This window comes from Arachis hypogaea, chromosome 4, assembly GCF_003086295.3.
Source record: "Arachis hypogaea cultivar Tifrunner chromosome 4, arahy.Tifrunner.gnm2.J5K5, whole genome shotgun sequence".
Taxonomy (NCBI): domain Eukaryota; kingdom Viridiplantae; phylum Streptophyta; class Magnoliopsida; order Fabales; family Fabaceae; genus Arachis; species Arachis hypogaea.
The window spans coordinates 62,096,253-62,119,261 of record NC_092039.1 but is presented as its reverse complement, the minus strand read 5'-3'; the positions used below and the strand labels follow the sequence as shown (position 1 = coordinate 62,119,261).

At 38.6% G+C, this 23,009-nt stretch overlaps 1 non-coding gene across 1 annotated transcript; it reads right to left on the bottom strand.

The window, feature by feature from the left end:
* Window positions 1-22,367: 22,367 nt before the first annotated feature.
* LOC112799135 (small nucleolar RNA R71) lies at window positions 22,368-22,475 on the bottom strand. Its single transcript, XR_003200715.1, has one exon. It is a non-coding gene; the product is annotated as a small nucleolar RNA R71 (small nucleolar RNA).
* Window positions 22,476-23,009: the final 534 nt, after the last annotated feature.

Below are 23,009 nucleotides of genomic sequence, written 5' to 3'. Positions count from 1 at the left end.
ACTTGTTGAATGGGGTTGGTAAGAACTTCCCAACCTCTCCTTCGGATCTCATGTCGGATCTCCGGATATTCACTCTTTTTGAGTTTGAAAGGGACCTCGGGGATCACTTTCTTTAAGGCCACAACTTCATAGAAGTGGTCTTGATGCACCCTTGAGATGAATCTCTCCATCTCCCATGACTCGGAGGTGAAAGCTTTTGCCTTCCCTTTCCTCTTTCTAGAGGTTTCTCCGGCCTTGGATGCCATAAATGGTTATGGAAAAACAAAAAGTAATCCTTTTACCATACCAAACTTAAAAGGTTTGCTCGTCCTCGAGCAAAAGAAGAAAGAAGAGAGTAGAAGAAGAAGAAATAGAGGAGATGGAGATGGCTTTGTGGTTCGGCCAAAGGGGGAGAAGTAGTGTTTAGGTTGTATGAAAATGAAGGAGTGAAGATGGGTTTATATAGGGGTGGGGAGAGGGTTATGGTTCGGCTATGGGAGGGTGGGTTTGGGTGGGAAAGTGGTTCGAATTTGAATGGTGGGGTAGGTGGGGTTTTATGAAGGATGGATGTGAGTGGTGAAGAGAAAGATGGGATTTGATAGGTGAAGGGTTTTTGGGGAAGAGGTGTTGAGGTGATTGGTGAATGGGTGAAGAAGAGAGAGAGTGGTGGGGTAGGTGGGGATCCTGTGGGGTCCACAGATCCTGAGGTGTGAAGGAAAATCATCCCTGCACCAAGTGGCGAGCAAAATTGCTCTTTGTGCCAATTCTGGCGTTAAACGCCGGGCTGGTGCCCATTTCTGGCGTTTAACGCCGACTTCTTGCCCTTTCCTGGCGTTTAACGCCAGTCTGGTGCCCCTTTTTGGCGTTAAACGCCCAGAATGGTGCCAGACTGGGCGTTAAACGCCCATCTGCTAGCCTTACTGGCGTTTAAACGCCAGCAGGTTCTTCCTCCAGGGTGTGCTATTTTTCTTTCTATTTTTCTATCTGTTTTTGCTTTTTCAATTGATTTTGTGACTTCTCATGATCATCAACCTACAGAAAACATAAAATAACAAAGGAAAATAGATAAAATATAACATTGGGTTGCCTCCCAACAAGCGCTTCTTTAATGTCAGTAGCTTGACAGAGGGCTCTCATGGAGCCTCACAGATACTCAGAGCATTGTTGGAACCTCCCAACACCAAACTTAGAGTTTGAATGTGGGGGTTCAACACCAAACTTAGAAGTTGGTTGTGGCCTCCCAACACCAAACTTAGAGTTTGACTGTGGGGGCTCTGTTTGGCTCTGTTTTGAGAGAAGCTCTTCATGCTTCCTCTCCATGGTGACAGAGGGATATCCTTGAGCCTTAAACACAAAGGATTCTTCATTCACTTGAATGATCAATTCTCCTCTATCAACATCAATCACAGCCTTTGCTGTGGCTAGGAAGGGTCTGCCAAGGATGATGGATTCATCCATGCACTTTCCAGTCTCTAGGACTATGAAATCAGCAGGGATGTAATGGTCTTCAACCTTTACCAGAACATCCTCTACAAGTCCATAGGCTTGTTTTCTTGAGTTGTCTGCCATCTCTAGTGAGATTTTTGCAGCTTGCACCTCAAAGATCCCTAGCTTCTCCATTACAGAGAGAGGCATGAGGTTTACACTTGACCCTAAGTCACACAAGGCCTTCTTGAAGGTCATGGTTCCTATGGTACAAGGTATTGAAAACTTCCCAGGATCCTGTCTCTTTTGAGGCAGTTTCTGCCTAGACAAGTCATCCAATTCTTTGGTGAGCAAAGGGGGTTCATCCTCCCAAGTCTCATTTCCAAATAACTTGTCATTTAGCTTCATGATTGCTCCAAGGTATTTAGCAACTTGCTCTTCAGTGACATACTCATCCTCTTCAGAGGAAGAATACTCATCAGAGCTCATGAATGGCAGAAGTAAGTCCAATGGAATCTCTATGGTCTCATTTTGAGCCTCAGATTCCCATGGTTCCTCATTGGGGAACTCATTGGAGGTCAGTGGACGTCCATTGAGGTCTTCCTCAGTGGCGTTCACTGCCTCTTCCTCCTCTCCTAATTCGGCCATGTTGATGGCTTTGCACTCTCCTTTTGGATTTTCTTCTGTATTGCTTGGAAGAGTACTAGGAGGGAGTTCAGTAATTTTCTTACTCAACTGACCCACTTGTGCCTCCAAAATCCTAATGGAGGACCTTGTTTCAATCATGAAACTTTGAGTGGTTTTGATTAGGTCAGAGACCATGGTTGCTAAGTCAGAGGTGTTCTGCTTAGAACTCTCTATCTGTTGCTGATAAGATGATGGAAAAGGCTTGCCATTGCTAAACCTGTTTCTTCCACCATTATTGTTGTTGAAACCTTGTTGAGGTCTCTGTTGATCCTTCCATGAGAGATTTGGATGATTTCTCCATGAAGGATTATAGGTGTTTCCATAGGGTTCTCCCATGTAATTCACCTCTTCCATTGAAGGGTTTTCAGGATCATAAGCTTCTTCTTCAGATGAAGCCTCCTTAGTACTGCTTGGTGCATTTTGCATTCCAAACAGACTTTGAGAAATCATATTGACTTGCTGAGTCAATATTTTGTTCTGAGCCAATATGGCATTCAGAGTATCAATCTCAAGAACTCCTTTCTTCTTATTAGTCCCATTGTTCACAGGATTCCTTTCAGAAGTGTACATGAATTGGTTATTTGCAACCATTTCAATTAGTTCTTGAGCTTCTGTAGGCATCTTCTTCAGATGAAGAGATCCTCCAGTAGAGCTATCCAAAGACATCTTGGACAGTTCAGAGAGATCATCATAGAAAATACCTATGATGCTCCATTCAGAAAGCATGTCAGAGGGACACTTTCTGATTAATTGTTTGTATCTTTTCCAAGCTTCATAGAGGAATTCTCCTTCCTTCTGTCTGAAGGTTTGGACTTCCACTCTAAGCTTACTCAATTTTTGAGGTGGAAAGAACTTTGCCAAGAAGGCATTGACTAGCTTTTCCCAAGAGTTCAGGCTTTCTTTAGGTTGTGAGTCCAACCATGTCCTAGCTCTGTCTCTTACAGCAAAAGGGAATAGCATAAGTCTGTAGACCTCAGGGTCAACCCCATTGGTCTTGACAGTGTCACAGATTTGCAAGAATTCAGCTAAAAACTGATGAGGATCTTCCAATGGAAGTCCATGGAACTTGCAATTCTGTTGCATTAGAGAAAATAATTGAGGCTTAAGCTCAAAGTTGTTTGCTCCAATGGCAGGGATAGAGATGCTTCTCCCATAGAAGTCGGGAGTAGGTGCAGTAAAGTCACCCAGCACCTTCCTTGCATTGTTGGCATTGTTGTTGTTTTCGGCTGCCATGTGTTCTTCTTCTTTGAAGATTTCTGTTAGGTCCTCTACAGAGAATTGTGCCTTAGCTTCCTTAGCTTTCGCTTCAAGGTCCTTTCAGGTTCAGGATCAGCCTCAACAAGAATGCTTTTATCTTTGCTTCTGCTCATATGAAAGAGAAGAGAACAAGGAAATATGTGGAATCCTCTATGTCACAGTATAGAGATTCCTTGAGGTGTCAGAGGAAAAGAAAAATGGAAGGCAGAAGTAGAAGAATTCGAACTTATCAAGAGAGATAGGGTTCGAATTATTCATTGAGGAATAGTGTTAGTCCATAAATAGAAGGATGTGAGAAGAGGGGAAGTAATTTTCGAAAATTAAGTAAAAGATTTTGAAAACATTTTGAAAAACACTAATTGATTTTCGAAAATAAAAGTGGGAAAGAAATCAAGTGATTTTTGAAAAAGATTTTGAAAATTAATGACTTGGCTATCAAGAAAAGATATGATTCAAACATTAAACCTTTCTCAACAGAAAAGGCAACATACTTGGAATGTTGAATCAAATCATTAATTGATAGCAAGTATCCTTGAAAATAGAAAGAAATTGATTTTGAAAAAGGTTTGATTGAAAAGATTTGATTTTAAAAAAAAATTGAAAACTTGAAAAAAATTTGCATTGAAAACAGAATCTTCCCTCTTGTGCCATCCTGGTGTTAAACGCCCAGAATGGTGCACATTCTGGCGTTTAACGCCCAAATTACTACCCTTTTGGGCGTTAAACGCCCAGCCAGGCACCCTGGCTGGCGTTTAAACGCCAGTTTGCCTTCCTCACTGGGCGTTTTGAACGCCCAGCTTTTTCTGTGCAATTCTTCTGCTGAATGTTCTGAATCTTCAATCCTCTGTATCATTGACTTGAAAAGACACAAATTAAAAATATTTTTGGATTTTTTAATAATAAGGAATAATCAAAATGCAATCAAAATCAAATAAACAATGCATGCAAGACACCAAACTTAGCAGTTTGTATACTACTGACACTAACAAAATGAGAATGCATATGAGAAACAACAAAACACTCAAGTCAAGAGAATTTAAAGATCAGAGCAATGAAATCATCAAGAACAGCTTGAAGATTAATGAAGACACATGAATGAATGCAAGAAGAACAGAAACATGCAATTGACACCAAACTTAAAATGAGACTCTAGACTCAAAAAAGAAATATTTTTGGATTTTATGATTTTGTAATTTTTTTGTGTTTTTCGAAAATTAAGTGGAAAAGAAAATAAAGATATCAAAATTCTTAATGAGAATTCCAGGAATCATGCAATGTTAGTCTAAGACTCCGGTCCAGGAATTAGACATGGCTTCATAGCCAGCCAAGCTTTCAAAGAAAGCTTCGGTCCAAAACACTAGACATGGCCAACGGCCAGCCAAGCCTTAGCAGATCACCCCTCCAACAGCAAGATTGATAGAAATCAACAACCTCTTGTGATGATAAGTTGAAATCTCGGTCCAATAAAATTAGACATGGCTTCACAGCCAGCCAGACTTCAACAGATCATCATGAAACTCTAGAATTCATTCTTAAGAACTCTGAAGAAAAAATACCTAATCTAAGCAACAAGATGAACCGTCAGTTGTCCATACTCGAACAATCCCCGGCAATGGCGCCAAAAACTTGGTGGACGAAATTGTGATCACTACAACTTCGCACAACTAACCAGCAAGTGTACTGGGTCGTCCAAGTAATAAACCTTACGCGAGTAAGGGTCGATCCCACAGAGATTGTTGGTATGAAGCAAGCTATGGTCACCTTGTAAATCTTAGTCAGGAAAACTCAAATGGGTATGGGTGATATACGAATAAAACATAAAGATAAAGATAGAGATACTTATGTAATTTATTGGTGAGAAATTCAGATAAGCGTATCAAGGTGCTGTGTTCTGTCTCTCTGCTTTCCAACTGTCTTCATCCAATCCTTCTTACTCCTTTCCATGGCAAGCTATATGCAAGGGTTTCACCATTGTCAGTGGCTACCTCCCATCCTCTCAGTGGAAATGTTCAACGCACCCTGTCACGGCACGGCTATCCAGCTGTCGGTTCTCGATCATGTCGGAATAGAATCCAGTGATTCTTTTGCGTCTGTCACTAACGCCCCACAATCGCGAGTTTGAAGCTCGTCACAGTCATTCAATCATTGAATCCTACTCAGAATACCACAGACAAGGTTTAGACCTTCCGGATTCTCTTGAATGCCGCCATCAGTTCTAGCTTATACCACGAAGATTCCGATTAAAGAATCCAAGAGATATCCACCCAATCTAAGGTAGAACGGAGGTGATTGACAGTCACACGTTCATGAGTGAGAATGATGATGAGTGTCACAGATCATCACATTCATCAAGTTGAAGAACAAGTGATATCTTAGAACAAGAACAAGCTGAATTGAATAGAAGAACAATAGTAATTGCATTAATACTCGAGGTACAGCAGAGCTCCACACCTTAATCTATGGTGTGTAGAAACTCCACCGTTGAAAATACATAAGAACAAGGTCTAGGCATGGCCAAATGGCCAGCCTCCCAAGGATCAAAAGATCTAAAGATCAAAAGATTCCAAAGATCAGAAGATGAAAATACAATAGTACAAGGTCCAACTTATAGAGAACTAGTAGCCTAGGGTTTACAAAGATGAGTAAATGACATAAAAATCCACTTCCGGGCCCACTTGGTGTGTGCTTGGGCTGAGCATTGATGCATTTTCATGTCGAGACTTCTCTTGGAGTTAAACGCCAGCTTTTATGCCAGTTTGGGCGTTTAACTCCCATTCTTGTGCCAGTTCCGGCGTTTAACGCTGGGAATTCTGATGGTGACTTTGAACGCCGGTTTGGGCCATCAAATCTTGGGCAAAGTATGGACTATCATATATTGCTGGAAATCCCAGGATGTCTACTTTCCAAAGCCATTGAGAGCGCGCCAATTGGGCTTCTGTAGCTTCAGAAAATCCACTTCGAGTGCAGGGAGGTCAGAATCCAACAGCATCTGCAGTCCTTTTTAGTCTCTGAATCAGATTTTTGCTCAGGTCCCTCAATTTCAGCCAGAAAATACCTGAAATCACAGAAAAACACACAAACTCATAGTAAAGTCCAGAAAAGTGAATTTTAACTAAAAACTAATAAAAATATACTAAAAACTAACTAGATCATACTGAAAACATACTAAAAACAATGCCAAAAAGCGTACAAATTATCCGCTCATCACTATTTAAGGCCAAATTGAAGACGGATGAAGTGGGCAATTAGGTTTAGCTTTTATTATGTTTTTTCTTAGTTTCTAGAGAGATAAGCTCCCCCCTCTCTCTAGAATTAGGGTTTCTTTATTTAATTTCTTGTAATTTCTACCTTTAATTCTTGTTTTTATTTACTTTCCTTGTCATTTATGATTCGTGCATCTTTGTTCTTTCCTTCTAGTTGTTATTTTCCCCTATTTTGTTCTTTTATGTTTATGACACTTTGTTACTTTAATTTTCATTTAATGCCAATTTTATGTTTCCATGTCATTTATTGCTTTCTTTAATTGTTATTGTCATTTTCTTGCTTTTGGTAGTTAGCTTTTATTTTTAATGCAATTTAATGTTATTTTATTCTCATGCACACCAAGTGTTTGATAAAATTCTTGACTTTGTTTTCACTTAGTTTTTTTAAACTCTTGGCTTAGAATTGTTGACTTTGGTGTCCCTTGAGTCATTGACGTCCATTCTTGTTTGATATATTAGAGTAGTTAGTTAATTTGGTTTTCCTTGACTCTATGTGACCCCTAGTGTTGACATAAGTCTTAGGGATTGAAATTAACTATGCCTATTTGACTTATCTTCGATGTAAGGTTGACTAAGTAGGATTAACTCTTCATAATCATCATATGTTTGTGGTTAATGACTAGGATAGGTAGCCTTAGTTCTCAATTACTTGCCAAGAGGTTTCTTGCATTTGAAGTTTCCTTTCCTTGCATTTAATTGCTTTGACCTTTATTGCTTGTTTGACTTTTATTTCTTGCATGTTTAATTTTCACACTCTTGGTTGAGAAATTGGTTGTTTGGGTGGAATTGAGTTATGGATGTCCATTCCGCAATTGTGTGGGAAATGGCTAATTGGTTTGGTTTCCATTGACGCTAGTCTTTCACTAAGTAATTAGTGAGTTTACTAAGACTTATGGATTGAGATCAATTACACTCTTTTGACTAATTCTCAAGGAGGATTGACTAATTTGCATTGATCTCACATAATTGCCATGTTTGTGGTCCATAACTAGGATAGGAATCCTAAATTCTCCAATTCTTGCCAAGAGTTGCCATTTATATTCCTTGCATGTTTATTTGCTTCCTTGTTATTTACATTTCTTGCCTCTCTTGCTTTCATTCCCAATTCCCCATGCTTTCGTCTTATAGCCAATAATTGTACATTTCATTGCAACTCCTAGGGAGAATGACCCGAGGTTTAAATACTCTCGGTCACTTTAATTTGAATTTAATATTTGATTGATGTTCAATTGTTGGGTTTGGACTATACTTGCAACGTACAATCTCTAATTTTAGTTTGAAAATCCGAACCTAAGCAATTGGGCATCGTCACTCTCCATGCTCATTCTTTACTGTTGCGACTCCTGGTTTCTTTGGAACCACCTGTACTGGGCTGACTCATTCGCTATCTGAGATGGGATAGATGATGTCTGCTTCAAGTAGTCTGGTCCCTTCCTTCTTGACAACTTCCAAGATGGTGGAGTTAAGCCGCCTTTGAGGTTGACACACCAGCCTTGCACACTCTTCTAAAAATATCCGGTGTTCATAGACTTGGGGATTGATGCCTATATATTCACCAAGCTCCACCCAATTGCCTTCTTGTGTCTTCTCAGCATACTAAGCAGCTGCTCCTCCTGTTGGGATGTGAGTTCCCTTGCAATGATAACTGAGAGTTTCTTATTATTCTCAAGGTAAGCATACTTGAGGTGGGGTGGAAGGGACATTAACTCCAATTGCTGTTCATGGCTAGGCACTTGATCTTCTGGAGCCAATGGTGGGGGCAGGTTATCTTCAGTAAGCTCAGAGGGTTTCCCCACACTTGCACCTTGCTCCATAGTCACCTCGGCTACTTTCTTCTGGTGGACTTCTACCACGGTCTCATCAATAATGTTGCATTGGAAGATGGAGTGATCTTCCGGTGGGTGCTTCATAGCTTCATCCAGGTTGAAACTCACTGCTCGGATATCTATCTCAAAGGAGTAAGTCCCTGAGAAGGCATCCAACTTGAACTTTGAAGTTTTCAGAAATGGTTTTCCAAGTAGGATGGATGATGGTCTTCCTGAGTCATTAGGGGGCATCTCGAAGATGTAAAAGTCAACAGGGAATGTCAGCCCCTTAATGCTCATGAGCACGTCCTCAGCAATTTCAACCATCGTGATTATGCTTTTATCTGCCAAAACAAAACGAGTTGTCGACCTTTTTAAGGGAGGGAGACTCAAAGCATCATATACAGATAATGGCACAATACTCACACACACACCTAAATCACACATGCAGTCAGAAAATGTTACACCCCCAATGGTACACGTAACCATACATGGCCTTGGATCCCCACATTTTTCTGGTATGGCACCCATTAAAGCAGAAATAGAGCTACCCAGAGGAATAGTTTCTAAGTCATTTATTTTATCTTTATGCATGCACAAATCTTTTAGAAACTTTGCATAATTAGGTACCTGCTGAATGGCATCAAAAAGGGGAATTATTACCTCAACCTTTTTGAATATTTCTACCATTTTGGGGTCTAGCTCCATCTGCTTTCTGGGCTTCCTAGCAAGGTGTGGAAAGGGGATAGGGATGGCGTCTCTTGTAGCTTCAGCTTCCTTTGGTGCACTATTCTCTAGTTGGGTTGCTTCTTCTTCAACCATGTCTTGTACTTCATCCTCCTCTTCAGCATCTTCTACCCCAACAACATCTTCAACTTGAATGTTCTCCTTTGAGCTTGGTTCCTCATGATTCCTTCCTTGCAGTGTGGCTCTAAACCTCAGAGTGATGGCATTGATGCCACCTTTGGGGTTGGATAAGGGTTGAGAAGGAATTGCACCAGAGCTTGAAGGTTGATTGTTGGAGGTAATTAGTGAATCTTGTATTGTGGAACTAAGACCATTTATGGAGGAGTTAATTGTATTCTGAATGTCTTGGTGTCCTTGTGTCATAGCGTGAAGCATCTCATCATTAGAAGAAGAAGGGGGTAAGTGATTTGAAGGGCCTACTGTTGGTTGTTCTGAGGCGCTTGGGACTGCCTTTGGTGAGGTGCCCTGTAAGGCTAGTTTTGGTTCTGCTGTCTGTTGTTGTTATTCCACCTCTGATTTCCATTGTTGTCTCTGCTTCCTCTATTGTAGTTGTCCCTCCATCCTTGGTTGGAATTATCTCTCCATCCCTGGTTGGAGTTCTCTTGCCAACCTTGATTGTAGTTTCCACCTTGGTTGTAACTGCCGCCTTGTTGATAGTATCCTTGATTCCGGCGGTCATAGAAATTATGAGTAGCTGCCAAGGTGTTGTCTTCTTGTTGGAGCTGCGGACACTCATCAGTGTAATGAGTATAATCGGCACATATTCTGCATACTCTTTGAGGAACCAACTGTTGGCTCTGTTGTGATGGGGGAGGCTGAGGTTGTTGTTGATGCAGATGTATCTACTTCAGTAAGTTGGTCATCTCACATAGTGTTTGTGTGAGAGCAGTATTCTCACTGCTAGAGGAAACCTCTACAACAGCCTTGGGATGGTTATTCCTGTGCCTGTGATTCTGGGTAGACTCAGCTAGGTTGGTGATCAGTTGCCACGCTTCATCCGCGGTCTTGTACTTTTTCAGAGAACCATTACTCGCACCATCTAATATAGTCTTATCCTGAGGCTTCATGCCCTGTGTGAAGTAGCTGATCAACACCAGTTTGTCAATCATGTGGTGTGGACAAGCGTCTAGGAGGTTCCTGAAGCACTGATAAACCACTATTTTATGGTTTATCTTATGCTCAATTGAGTGGTTTTTATCAACTTTTTACTCACTTATTCATACAATTCGCATGTTTTACATTTCCCTTCCTGATTTTGTGCTATGATTGAAGACATGCTTCTTTGATCTTATATTTGCTTATTATTAATCCTCTCTTATTACCATTAGATGCCTTGATATGTGTGTTAAGTTTTTTCAAATATTATAGGGCAGGAATGGCTTGGAGGATGGAAAGGAAGCATGCAAAAGTGGAAGGAATACAAGAAGTTGGAGAAGTTGTTAAGCTGTCCAGCCTGACCTCTTTGCACTCAAATGGCTATAACTTTAGCTACAGAGGTCCAAATGAGATGGTTCTAGTTGCGTTGGAAAGCTAACATCTGGGGCTTCGCAACGATATATAATTTGCCATAGCTGTCTTGATGCCAGGTGACGCGAACGCGTAGATCACACGGCCGCGTGACCTGGCAGGAACACAACCCACGTTAACGCGTGGACGACGCCTCCGCGTCACTCTTCCGCGACCTGTACGGACCAGAAAGCGCTGGGAGTGATTTCTGGGCTGTTTTTGACCCAATTTTCAGCCCAGAACACGCAGATTAGAGGCTATAAAGTGAGGAAATGCATCCATTCATAATCATGCTCTCATAATTCATAATTTTAGTTTTAGATGTAGTTTTTAGAGAGAGAGGTTCTCTCCTCTCTCTTAGGATTAGGATTAGGATTCCTCTTAAAGGATTTAGGATTTATTATTATTCCAACTTACAATTTTCTTCTTCATTCACGGTTTAATGTTCCTTTCTATTTAATTTCGTTCCTATTTTTATTCCCTTAGTACTTTAATTGATATTTATCTTTTGAATTTGGCTTATGACTTTCATGTTAGGATTTTCTTAATTAATGTGATTTGAGGTATTTAAGTTTATGATTGTTTCTTTTTATTATCTCCAATCTAAAGATATTGTTATTCCAGTAGATTTACTTTCTCCCCTTTTGGTCTTGGGTAAGAAATCAGTAACTCAGGATTTATCTTCGCTCAACATAATTGATAACTGTTATCTTGCTAATTGAACTGAACTTCAATAATCCCAACCTTTTCTTAGGAAATAAGTAGGATTTGAAGGTTTAACTAATTAGTCCCTTGACTTTCCTTTGCTTTAGTAAAGGTTAACTAAGTGGAATTAAGATTCAACTTTCGTTATTAGTGATAAGAATAACTAAGTCTGGACTTCCAATTTCTCATACCTTGCCAAAAGTTTGCTTTACAGTTGTTTATTTATTTTAATTGTCAATTAAATTATTTGCCATATTTATTCCTAATTCTCAAAACCCCAATTTTACCTTTTTCATAGCCAATAATAAGAACATACCTTCCTGCAATTCCTTGAGAAGACGACCCGAGGTTTAAATACTCGGTTATCAATTTTAAAGGGGTTTGTTACTTGTGACAACCAAAACGTTTGCACGAAAGGATTTTTGTTGGTTTAGAAACTATATCTACAATGCGACTATTTTTATAAAATTATTTACTAGCAAAAATCCTAACGTCAAAATGGCGACGTTGCCGGGGAATTGCAAACGTGTGCCTTATTATTGGTTATTGTAAATATTTTTTCTTTTACTTGTTTATTTGTTTCTCCTTTTTTCCCCCTTATTTCTGATAACTACTATGAATTCTCACCCCTCTCGCTTTGAGTTTGGTTCTAACTTTGTTGAAGGAAATAGAAACCACAGCAGGAATATGCATCAAGGTCAGACCAATCAAGGATGGATGGAGCCAAGAGGATCTAATCAACCCTTTAGGCAACAACACCCTCCAAGATATCATGGACAACGACCATTCTACAATGCATACCCAGCTGAGAGATACAGTGGACAACCTTGTAACTACCAACAAGCCCCACCCCGTGCCTATAGACCATCCTCTCAACATAACCTCGAACCACCATACTCACAAGCTTCTTTTCACCATTCGCCACCATACGATCCTTATCCACTCCAACACCAATCCAATTACTCCCAAGAACCACCACTCCCCCATACACCATACCCATATCCATCAAAGCCAGAATCACAGGTTCGCCTTGAAGAATCAATAAAACAACTTACTGCAACTCTTCATCTACTGGAGCAAGCAATAAATCAATTATCTTCCAGACGTTCAGCCCCTCAACAGACTCCCATGGCTTTATGTGGAGAATCCAATGAAGAAAGCAGTACAAAGAAGACGCTAGATGCTCCAGTTAACAGCATAGAGCATAACTTCGTACTGGAACAAGTAGAGGAAGCTGTCATTGTAGAAGAAGAAGAGTTGGTTGAAGATTTAGGAGATGCCGAACCGCCACCTGAATCCAGAGTTATGGAGAATTCCGTCGAGGATGCTATAATTGACGCTGAGGAGGATTTTGCACTGCCTCCAATGCAAATATCTTATAAAGAACTGGACGGAATAACCCAGGATGTAGGTTATCTTGATTATGATGATCACGAGTCCTGTTCTCTTAGTGACGAACTTGCATCCGCAAGTGAATTCTTTGAGACAGAAGAATCTTCCCCGAGTGAATATGAAGATGATGTTGAGGTAGATTTTTCTCAACCTCCAATATATGACTTGAGCGATGATGAGGGAGAAATTGAAGACTCTGATCAAGATATGGTTGAAGTGGAAGAAATTTGCAATGACGTGGAGAAATTCACAGAAGAGCACAAGGGAGTAAAACTTACAGAACCACTGGAACCACCTATCCCGAGGCCACTACCACCCAATACAAGCTTCAAGTGGTAAAATCCTTAGCTCTTATCTTTACTTTTCCACTTGAATATGGTTTACATGAAACAGATGGCCAGCTTAGAGCTCTTTGCGGCTTTAATAGAAAAAGGGAAATGGCTCGTACTCAGAGCTGGTGCACAAGGTTCAATAAGGTTCCACACTTCAACTCGAAGCGCACGGATTGGTATCATGCTCAATTGAATGGATCACGGAGAACGCTTGGTCACCATGGTGAGAATCTACTTTTTAAGCCGCCCGGATGGAATCATGTAGATCAAGACAGAGGCGGATTTAAAAGCAAAGCTTGGGATCATGGATCCTATCCTGACATTCGTCATCCTGGGAGCCTGAAAATTTGTTTGAAGCTGCTCAGAAGCTTTACATGCCTAGTTTGGGACCCCGGAGGCTATTGGCATTCCAAGCATTGGTGGAGATTTCTGGATGAATTTAAACATAAGCCGCCATAACAAGAAGCTCAACCAATGTCCAACTTAAGGACTTTAATTAAAAGTGTTAGGTGGGAGACAACCCACCATGGTATGATCGTTTCTTTTTCATTTTTATCTAGTTTTATTTGTTTTCGAGTTTTATTTTATTTTATTGTATTAAACCTGTAATTTTGCATAACATTCATATTAGCATTGCATTCTGCATACTGCATTATTAAAAAAATTATTACACGCACGCGACGCGGCAGCGTCGCTGACGCGTCCGCGTCACCAGTACGTTGGGTAGAAAAAAATTGAACAGAGAGTCACGCGATAGCGTGGCTGGAGGCGTGCCAGTGGCACAAATCGTCCCACACGACCGCGTCGCTGACGCGTCCACGTCACATGGGCATAATAGCCTTCCACGCGACCGCGTGCCCTGATTTTCGACGTAAAAAGGGTGCACAACAAATTATTATGCGAGAGTGGTGCTGGATTGATGCTAGACGCACAATCCCTGTCGCGCGACCACGTCATTTCTTTTTGAAGCCCTCTCACGCGATCGCATGCCCCACGCGATCGCGTCACCCAATATTTGGCAATTAATGATTTTGAACAGAGAGTTGTGCGAGCGCAAGACTGCCCTCGCGCCAGTAAAATAAAACGGGTCACGCGACCACGTGACCGATGCGACCGCGTCAATCAGTATAAGCGCAAGTCGCGCGACCGCGTGCCCCACGCGACCGCGCCGATTGCGCCGCACAGCTTATCCTAATTTGCCAACTATCTTATCTTTTCTTCCCCAATCCTAATTTTTCCTCCCTCCTTTCTTACTTACTTCTTCTTCCATTCTTTCCCTTCTCACTCTTCTTATCTTTCATTTTATTTTACTTAATTGAATATTTCACTCATTGCATTTTAATTTTGTGTATATTTTTTCTTTTTTTTTCTAAATTTATTATTTTACCCTTGGTGTTCAAATGTTCTTATTTAACTGTTACATCTTTTCTGGTATTTTCTTGGTGCTTAGTGACTTGTTTAATTCTAATTAAGTAATATTATTTAAATCAATGCCAATCTTTTATATCTGTATTACTTTTGCATTGACATGAATTTATATTATCTCTCCTTCCCCACTCTCTTCCCCATTGTTGTACATTTTGTACCACTGGCATGCCATGGCTTCTATTATTTTCTCACGTACATGTTGAAGCTTCCATATAAATGAGACCCTTATCATTTGGCATTAACCCAACCATACTTCATTTATTTTCTTATCTTTATTTCTAGGTTACTTTTCTTCCCTATTTTCTTTTAGGATGGCCACCCGGAAGGGAAGCGGAAGACGTTTACATGGGGAGAGAAGACAAGTTCATCTGCACAATCTTTGGAGAAAAGCATCAGTTGGAACAACCCGTCCACCTGCACATCTTAGCATGCACCGAGGACGGTGCTATCTTTAAGTGTGGGGAGATCGATACCGATCTCCATGGGTTAGTTATTTTCTATTTCAACACCAATGTTTTATTTTATTTGATAGTTCATTGTTGCATTTGCATATTTGTTTGATTTTTGCATATTTTACCACTTGGTTAAAGTAATAATTTCTTTTGCAAGAAACTTTTTATAGCATTTCACTAATTTGAATAAATTTTTTGTTACACTTGTTTGAAGTTGTATTTGGAACATGGTTTTTGAGCCAAAGAACACACAACCTGTGAGATTTTGAGCTTATTTACATGGTTACATTATTTAACCATAAATTTTTATTCTTGTGTGTTTTCTTCTCTATAATTGTAATCTTTGCTTTGTTCCATTCTATATGTCCAATATTTAATATATTTACATGCTTGCATATGATTGAGGCCATTGTTTGATTCTAGCTCACTTATCCCAAAATTAGCCTACCTTTTACATCACCCTTGTTAGCCCCCTTGAGCCTTTAATTCCCTCTTATTCTATAAACCACAACACTAGCCTTAAGCAGAAAAACAAATTTAAAATCTCAAGTTGAATTCTTGGTTAGCTTAAGATAAAAATTGTGTAATTGTTTAAGTGTGGGAAACCTATTGGGAACATGGATGATAAAAACAAAGGGTGGGAAGTTGAAAAGAATGAAATAATTCAAATAAAATTTTTGGGAAGCATGCTCATGTGAAATCAAAATAATTGAATTACCATGTGCATTAAAAAAAATATAATTCAGTATTTGAATAAAGGGGATACAAAAGAATTCCCCAAAAGCAAAATAAGCAATGCACATGGGACAAAATTAAAACTAATGCATGAGCATGTAACATCAAAAGTGGAAAAAATATGGGAGAATAGATAAAGAAGCTTTGCTTTACAAAGTATGTATGTTAGGTGAGATCTTAGACTAATCAAGGATTCACTTAATTAGCTCACTTAGCCTTATATATATATCCATACCTTTACCTCAGCCCCATTACAACCCTGAAAAGACCTCATGATGTTTGCATTAGTATACTAAATATTTGTTGATTGGTTAGATGAAGAACAACATTTTAGAAAGCATGATTAGAGAAGAGTAGAGAGATTGACCCTAGACACTCGAGAGATTTGAGCGTATATACACTACCAGTGAGGGTTCAATGCTTGATTCTATGATTCCTGCTTTCATTTGCTATGTTCTTACAAGTTTACTTGTTTTCGCTGTATGATTAGAATTAGTGAAATCTGATTTATGTTTGTCTTGGAGGACTTATTTATTTTTAACCAAGTAGGTAGAAACATTTTGCATTTAGTTGCATTCATAGGTTGCATCTCATACATTCTATCATTCCTCTTCATCTTTTTATAGTTTCTCTTGAGCTTAGCATGAGGACATGCTATTGTTTAAGTATGGGGAGGTTGATAAACCACTATTTTATGGTTTATCTTATGCTCAATTGAGTGGTTTTTATCAACTCTTTACTCACTTATTCATACAATTCGCATGTTTTACATTCCCCTCCCTGATTTTGTGCTATGATTGAAAACATGCTTCTTTGATCTTATATTTGCTTATTATTAATCCTCTCTTATTACCATTAGATGCCTTGATATGTGTGTTAAGTGTTTTCAGATATTATAGGGCAGGAATGGCTTGGAGGATGGAAAGGAAGCATGCAAAAGTGGAAGGAATACAAGAAGTTGGAGAAGTTGTTAAGCTGTCAAGCCTGACCTCTTCGCACTCAAATGGCTATAACTTTAGCTACAGAGATCCAAATGAGATGGTTTTAGTTGCGTTGGAAAGCTAACGTCTGGGGCTTCGCAACGATATATAATTTGCCATAGCTGCCCCGATGCCAGATTACGCGAACGCGTGGATCACGCGGCCGCGTGACCTGGCAGGAACACAACCCACGCTAACGCGTAGACGACACCTCCGCGCCACTCTTCCGCGACCTGTACGGACCAGAAAGCGCTGGGAGTGATTTCTGGGCTATTTTTGACCCAATTTTTAGCTTAGAACACACAGATTAGAGGCTATAAAGTGAGGGAATGCATCCATTCATAATCATGCTCTCATAATTCATAATTTTAGTTTTAGATGTAGTTTTTAGAGAGAGAGGTTCTCTCCTCTCTCTTAGGATTAGGATTAGGATTCCTCTTAAAGGATTTATGACTTATTATTATTCCAACTTATAATTTTCTTCTTCATTCCAGGTTTAATGTTCCTTTCTATTTAATTTCGTTCCTATTTTTATTCCCTTAGTACTTTAATTGATAATTATCTTTTGAATTTGGCTTATAACTTTCATGTTAGGATTTTCTTAATTAATGTGATTTGAGGTATTTAATTTTATGATTGTTTCTTTTTATTATCTTCAATCTGAAGATATTGTTATTCCAAGAGATTTACTTTCTCCCCTTTTGGTCTTGGGTAAGAAATCAGTAACTCAGGAGTTATCTTAGCTCAACATAATTAATAATTGTTATCTTGCTAATTGAACTGAACTTCAATAATCCCAACCTTTTCTTAGAAAATAAATAGGATTCGAAGGTCTAACTAATTAGTCCCTTGACTTTCCTTTGCTTTAGCAAAGGTTAACTAAGTGGAATTAAGATTCAACTTTCGTTATTAGTGATAAGAATAACTAAGTCTGGACTTCCAATTTCTCAAACCTTGCCAAAAGTTTGCTTTACAGTTGTTTATTTATTTTTTAATTGTCAATTAAATTATTTGCCATATTTATTCCTCATTCTCAAAACCCCAATTTTACCTTTTTCATAGCCAATAATAAGAACATACCTCCCTGTAATTTCTTGAGAAGACGACCCGAGGTTTAAATACTCGGTTATCAATTTTAAAGGGGTTTGTTACTTGTGACAACCAAAACGTTTGCACGAAAGGATTTTTCTTGGTTTAGAAACTATATCTACAACATAACTTTTTTTATAAAATTCTTTACTAGCACAAATCCTAACGTCAAGCACTCCCAATACTCATACAGAGCCTCTGAGTCGCCTTGAATAATGCAGGAAATTTCTTTCCTAAGTCTATCAGTCACTTCAGTTGGAAAGTTCTTTTCTAAGAATTCTCTCCTGAGTGTATCCCAGTTAGTAACAACTGCTTCAGGTTGAGTGTAGTTCCACTCCCTTGCCTTTTTCTCAAGAGAAAATGGGAAGGTGGATAGCAGAATAGTAGTCTCATCTACACCATGACGCCTAATAGTAGAGCAGGCTGTTTGAAAATCTCTGGGTGCTTGAGAGGCTCTTGAGTAGCCAAGCCATGAAACTTAGGCAATAGATTGAGTAGCCCAGTTTTCAGTTCAATATCTGCACCCAGATTTGGGTGACGCGCTTGGAAAGGTGGCAGTGTAAATTTCGGAGCTCCTGCTTCCTGGAGAGTAACCCTCTTGGGTGCTGCCATGTTATCTACGCATAAATCAACAGAGTCAGTAGAAGAGGAGCTTGTTTCTCCCTTAAATGATGCTTCAGATTCGTCCTCAGATAAGACTGGTGAATTGGTAGTAACCACTTCACCACCCTCATAGGCTAACCGACGCCGAGCTCGCCTTATACGTGAAAGGGTTCTTTCAATTTCTGGATCAAACGTGGCTATGCTCAGTTCAGGTAGTTAACTCATCATTCAATGAAAGAAACATACAGCTTGATGAGCGGATAATTTATACACTTTTTGGCATTGTTTTTAGGTAGTTTTTAGTAGGATCTAGCTACTTTTAGGGATGTTTTTATTAGTTTTTATGCAAAATTCACATTTCTGGACTTTACTATGAGTTCGTGTATTTTTCTGTGATTTCAGGTATTTTCTTGCTGAAATTGAGGGACCTGAGCAAAAATCTGATTCAGGATGACAAAGGACTGCTGATGCTGTTGGATTCTGACCTCCCTGCACTCGAAATGGATTTTCTGGAGCTACAGAACTTCAAATGGAATGCTCTCAACGGCGTTGGAAAGTAGACATCCAGAGCTTTTCAGAAATATATGATAGTTCATACCTTATTCAAGTTCAGACGACGCAAACTGGCATTCAACGCCAGTTCTATGCTGTATTCTAGAGTAAAACGCCAGAAACACGTCACAAACCAGAGTTAAACGCCAAAAACATGTTATAACTTGGCGTTTAACTCCAAGAGAAGCCTCTGCACGTGTAAAGCTCAAGCTCTGCCCAAGCACACACCAAGTGGGCCCCGGAAGTGGATTTCTACATCAATTACTTATCTTTGTAACTCTAGTAGCTAGTTTAGTATAAATAGAACTTTTTACTAGTGTATTAGACATCTTGATACCTATCTTTGGACGTTAGTTCTTAGACTTAGGGGGCTGGCCATTCAACCATGCCTGGACCTTGATCACTTATGTATTTTCAACGGTGGAGTTTCTACACAACATAGATGAAGGTGTGGAGCTCTGCTGTACCTCGAGTTTTAATGCAAAGTACTACTATTTTCTATTCAATTCATGCTTATTCTTATTCTAAGATATTCGCTGCCCTTCAACCTGATGGATATGATGATCCGTGACACTCATCATCATCCGTCCTTATGAACGCGTGACTGACAACCTCTTCCGTTCTACCTCAAAACGAACGAATGTCTCTTGGATTCCTTAATCAGAATCTTTGTGGTATAAGCTAGAATTATTGGTGGCCATTCTTGAGAATCTGGAAAGTCTAAACCTTGTCTGTGGTATTCCAAGTAGGATTCAGGGATTGAATGACTGTGATGAGCTTCAAACTCGTGATTGTTGGGCGTGGTGACAGACGCAAAAGAATCAATGGATTCTATTCCGACATGATTAAGAACCGACAGATGATTAGTCGTGCTGTGACAGAGCATTTGGACCATTTTCACTGAGAGGATGGGATGTAGCCATTGACAACGGTGATGCCCTACATACAGCTTGCCATGGAAAGGAGTAAGAAGGATTGGATGAAAGCAGCAGGAAAGCAGAGATTCAGAAGGAACACAGCATCTTCATACACTTATCTGAAATTCCCACCAATGATTTACATAAGTATCTCTATCTTTATTTTCTGTTTATTTTTCATTATATTCGAAAACCATTATAACCATTTGAATCCGCCTAACTGAGATTTACAAGATGACCATAGCTTGCTTCATACCAACAATCTCCGTGGGATCGACCCTTACGTAAGGTATTACTTGGACGACCCAGTGCACTTGTTGGTTAGTTGTGTGAAGTTGTGACAAAGTGTGATTCACGTTTGAGAGCGCTACCAAGTTTTTGGCGCCATTGTTGATGATCACAATTTCATGCACCAAGTTTTTGGCGCCGTTGCCGGGGATTGTTTGAGTTTGGACAACGTTCATCTTGTTGCTCAGATTAGGTAATTTTCTTCTCAAAAAGTTTTTCAAAAATCTTTCAAAAATTTTTATTTTTTTTTCATTTTTCTAAATACAATTTTCGAAAAAAATATACAAAAAAATTCTAAAATCATAAAAACCAAAAATATTTTGTGTTTCTTGTTTGAGTCTAATGTCAAATTTTAAGTTTGATGTCAATTGCATATTTTTAAAAAATATGCATTTTTCGAAAATTCATGCATGTGTTCTTCATGATCTTCAAGTTATTCTTGGCAAGTCTTCTTGTTTGATCTTGATATTTTCTTGTTTTGTCTCTTTTGTTGTTTTTCATATGCATTCTTGAATTCTTAGAGTCTAAATACTAAAAATTTCTAAGTTTGGTGTCTTGCATGTTTTTCTTTTCTTGAAAATTTTTCAAAAATAAGTTATTGATGTTCATCTTAATCTTCAAAGTGTTCTTGGTGTCTATCTTGACGTTCATAGTGTTCTTGCATGCATCATGTGTTTTGATTCATAATTTTCATGTTGTGAGTCAATTTTTTTGTTTTTCTCTCTCATCATTAAAAATTCAAAAAATCAAAAAAAATATCTTTTTCCTTATTTCTCTCAAAAGTTCGAAATCTTTGGATTGACTTAGTCAAAAATTTATAAAATTAGTTGTTTCTTATTAGTCAAATCAAGATTTCAATTTTAAAAATCCTATCTTTTCAAAATCTTTTTCAAAAATCAAATCTTTTTCAATTTTTTTTTATTATTTTCAAAAATTTTAAAATTGTTTTTCAAAATCTTTTTCTTAATTTCATTTTAAATTTTCAAAAACTTTACTAATAATTAATGTGATTGATTCAAAAATTTGAAGTTTGTTACTTTCTTATTAAGAAAGGTTCAATCCTTAAATTATAGAATCATATCTTTTAGTTTCTTGTTAGTCAAGTAATCAATTTTAATTTTAAAAATCAAATCTTTTTCAAAATAAATTTTAATCATTTCTTTTTCAATCACATCTTTTCAAAATATCTTTTTCAAATCATATCTTTTTCAAAATCAATTTCAAAAATCTTTTCTAAACTTCTTATCTTTTCAAAATTGATTTTCAAATCTTTTTCAACTAACTAATTGACTTTTTGTTTGTTTCTTATCTTTTTCAAAACCACCTAACCACTTTTCTTTTTCTAATTTTCGAAAATCAACCTCCCTCTTTTTCAAAATTCTTTTAATTAACTAATTGTTTCAAATTTTAATTTTAATTTTATTTCTTATCTTAATTTTTGAAAATCACTAACCATTTTTTTAAACAATTTTTGAAATTCTCTCCCTCTCATCTCTTTCTATTTATTTATTTATTTACTAACACTTCTCTTCATCTCAAAATTTGAACCCTCTCTTCCCCTCTGTGTTCGAATGTTTCTCTTCTCCTTCTTCTACTCTTTTATTCTTCTACTCATATGAAGGAATCTCTCTACTGTGGTAAAGAGGATCCCTATTATTATTTTCTGTTCCCCTCTTTCTCATATGAGCAGGAGCAAGGACAAGAATATTCTTGTTGAAGCAGATCCTGAACCTGAAAGGACTCTGAAGAGGAAACTAAAAGAAGCTAAAATACAACAATCCAGAGACAACCTTACAGAAATTTTTCGAAAAGAAAGAGGAGATGGCAGCCAAAAATAATGACAACAACAATAATGCAAGGAGGATGCTTGGTAATTATACTACACCTACTTCCAATTTTTATGGAAGAAGCTCTCAATCCCTGCCATTGGAGCAAACAATTTTGAGCTGAAGCCTCAACTAGTTGCTTTAATGCAACAGAACTACAAGTTTCATGGACTTCCATCAAAAGATCCCTACCAGTTCTTAACTGAGTTCTTGTAGATCTGTGAGACTGTTAAGACTAATGGAGTAGATCTTGAAGTCTACAGACTCATGCTTTTCCCTTTTGTTGTAAGAGACAGAGCTAGAATATGGTTGGACTCACAACCTAAAGATAGCCTGGACTCTTGGGATAAGCTGGTCATGGCCTTCTTGGCTAAGTTCTTTCCTCCTCAAAAGTTGAGCAAGCTTAGAGTGGATGTTTAAACCTTAAAACAAAAAGATGGTGAATCCCTCTATGAAGCTTAGGAAAGATACAAACAGTTGACCAAAAAATGTCCTGCTGACATGCTTTCAGAGTGGACCATTTTGGATATATTCTATTATGGTTTATCTGAGTGCTCTAAGATGCCACTGGACCATTCTGCAGGTGGATCCATTCACCTAAAGAAAACGCCTGCAGAAGCTCAGGAACTCATTGACATGGTTGCAAATAACCAATTCATGTACACCTCTGAGAGGAATCCTGCGAGTAATGGGATGCCTCAGACGAGGGGAGTTCTTGAAATTAATGCTCTAAATGCCATATTGGCTCAGAATAAAATGTTGACTCAGCAAGTCAACATGATTTCTCAAAGTCTGAATGGATGGCAAAATACATCCAACAGTACTAAAGAGGCATCTTCTGAAGAAGAAGCTTATGATTCTGAGAACCCTGCAATGGCAGAGGTGAATTACATGGGTGAACCCTATGGGAACACCTATAATTCCTCATGGATAAATCATCCAAATTTCTCATGGAAGGATTAACAAAAGCCTCAACAAGGCTTTAATAATGGTGGAAAAAATAGGCTTAGCAATAGCAAGCCTTTTCCATCATCTTCTCAG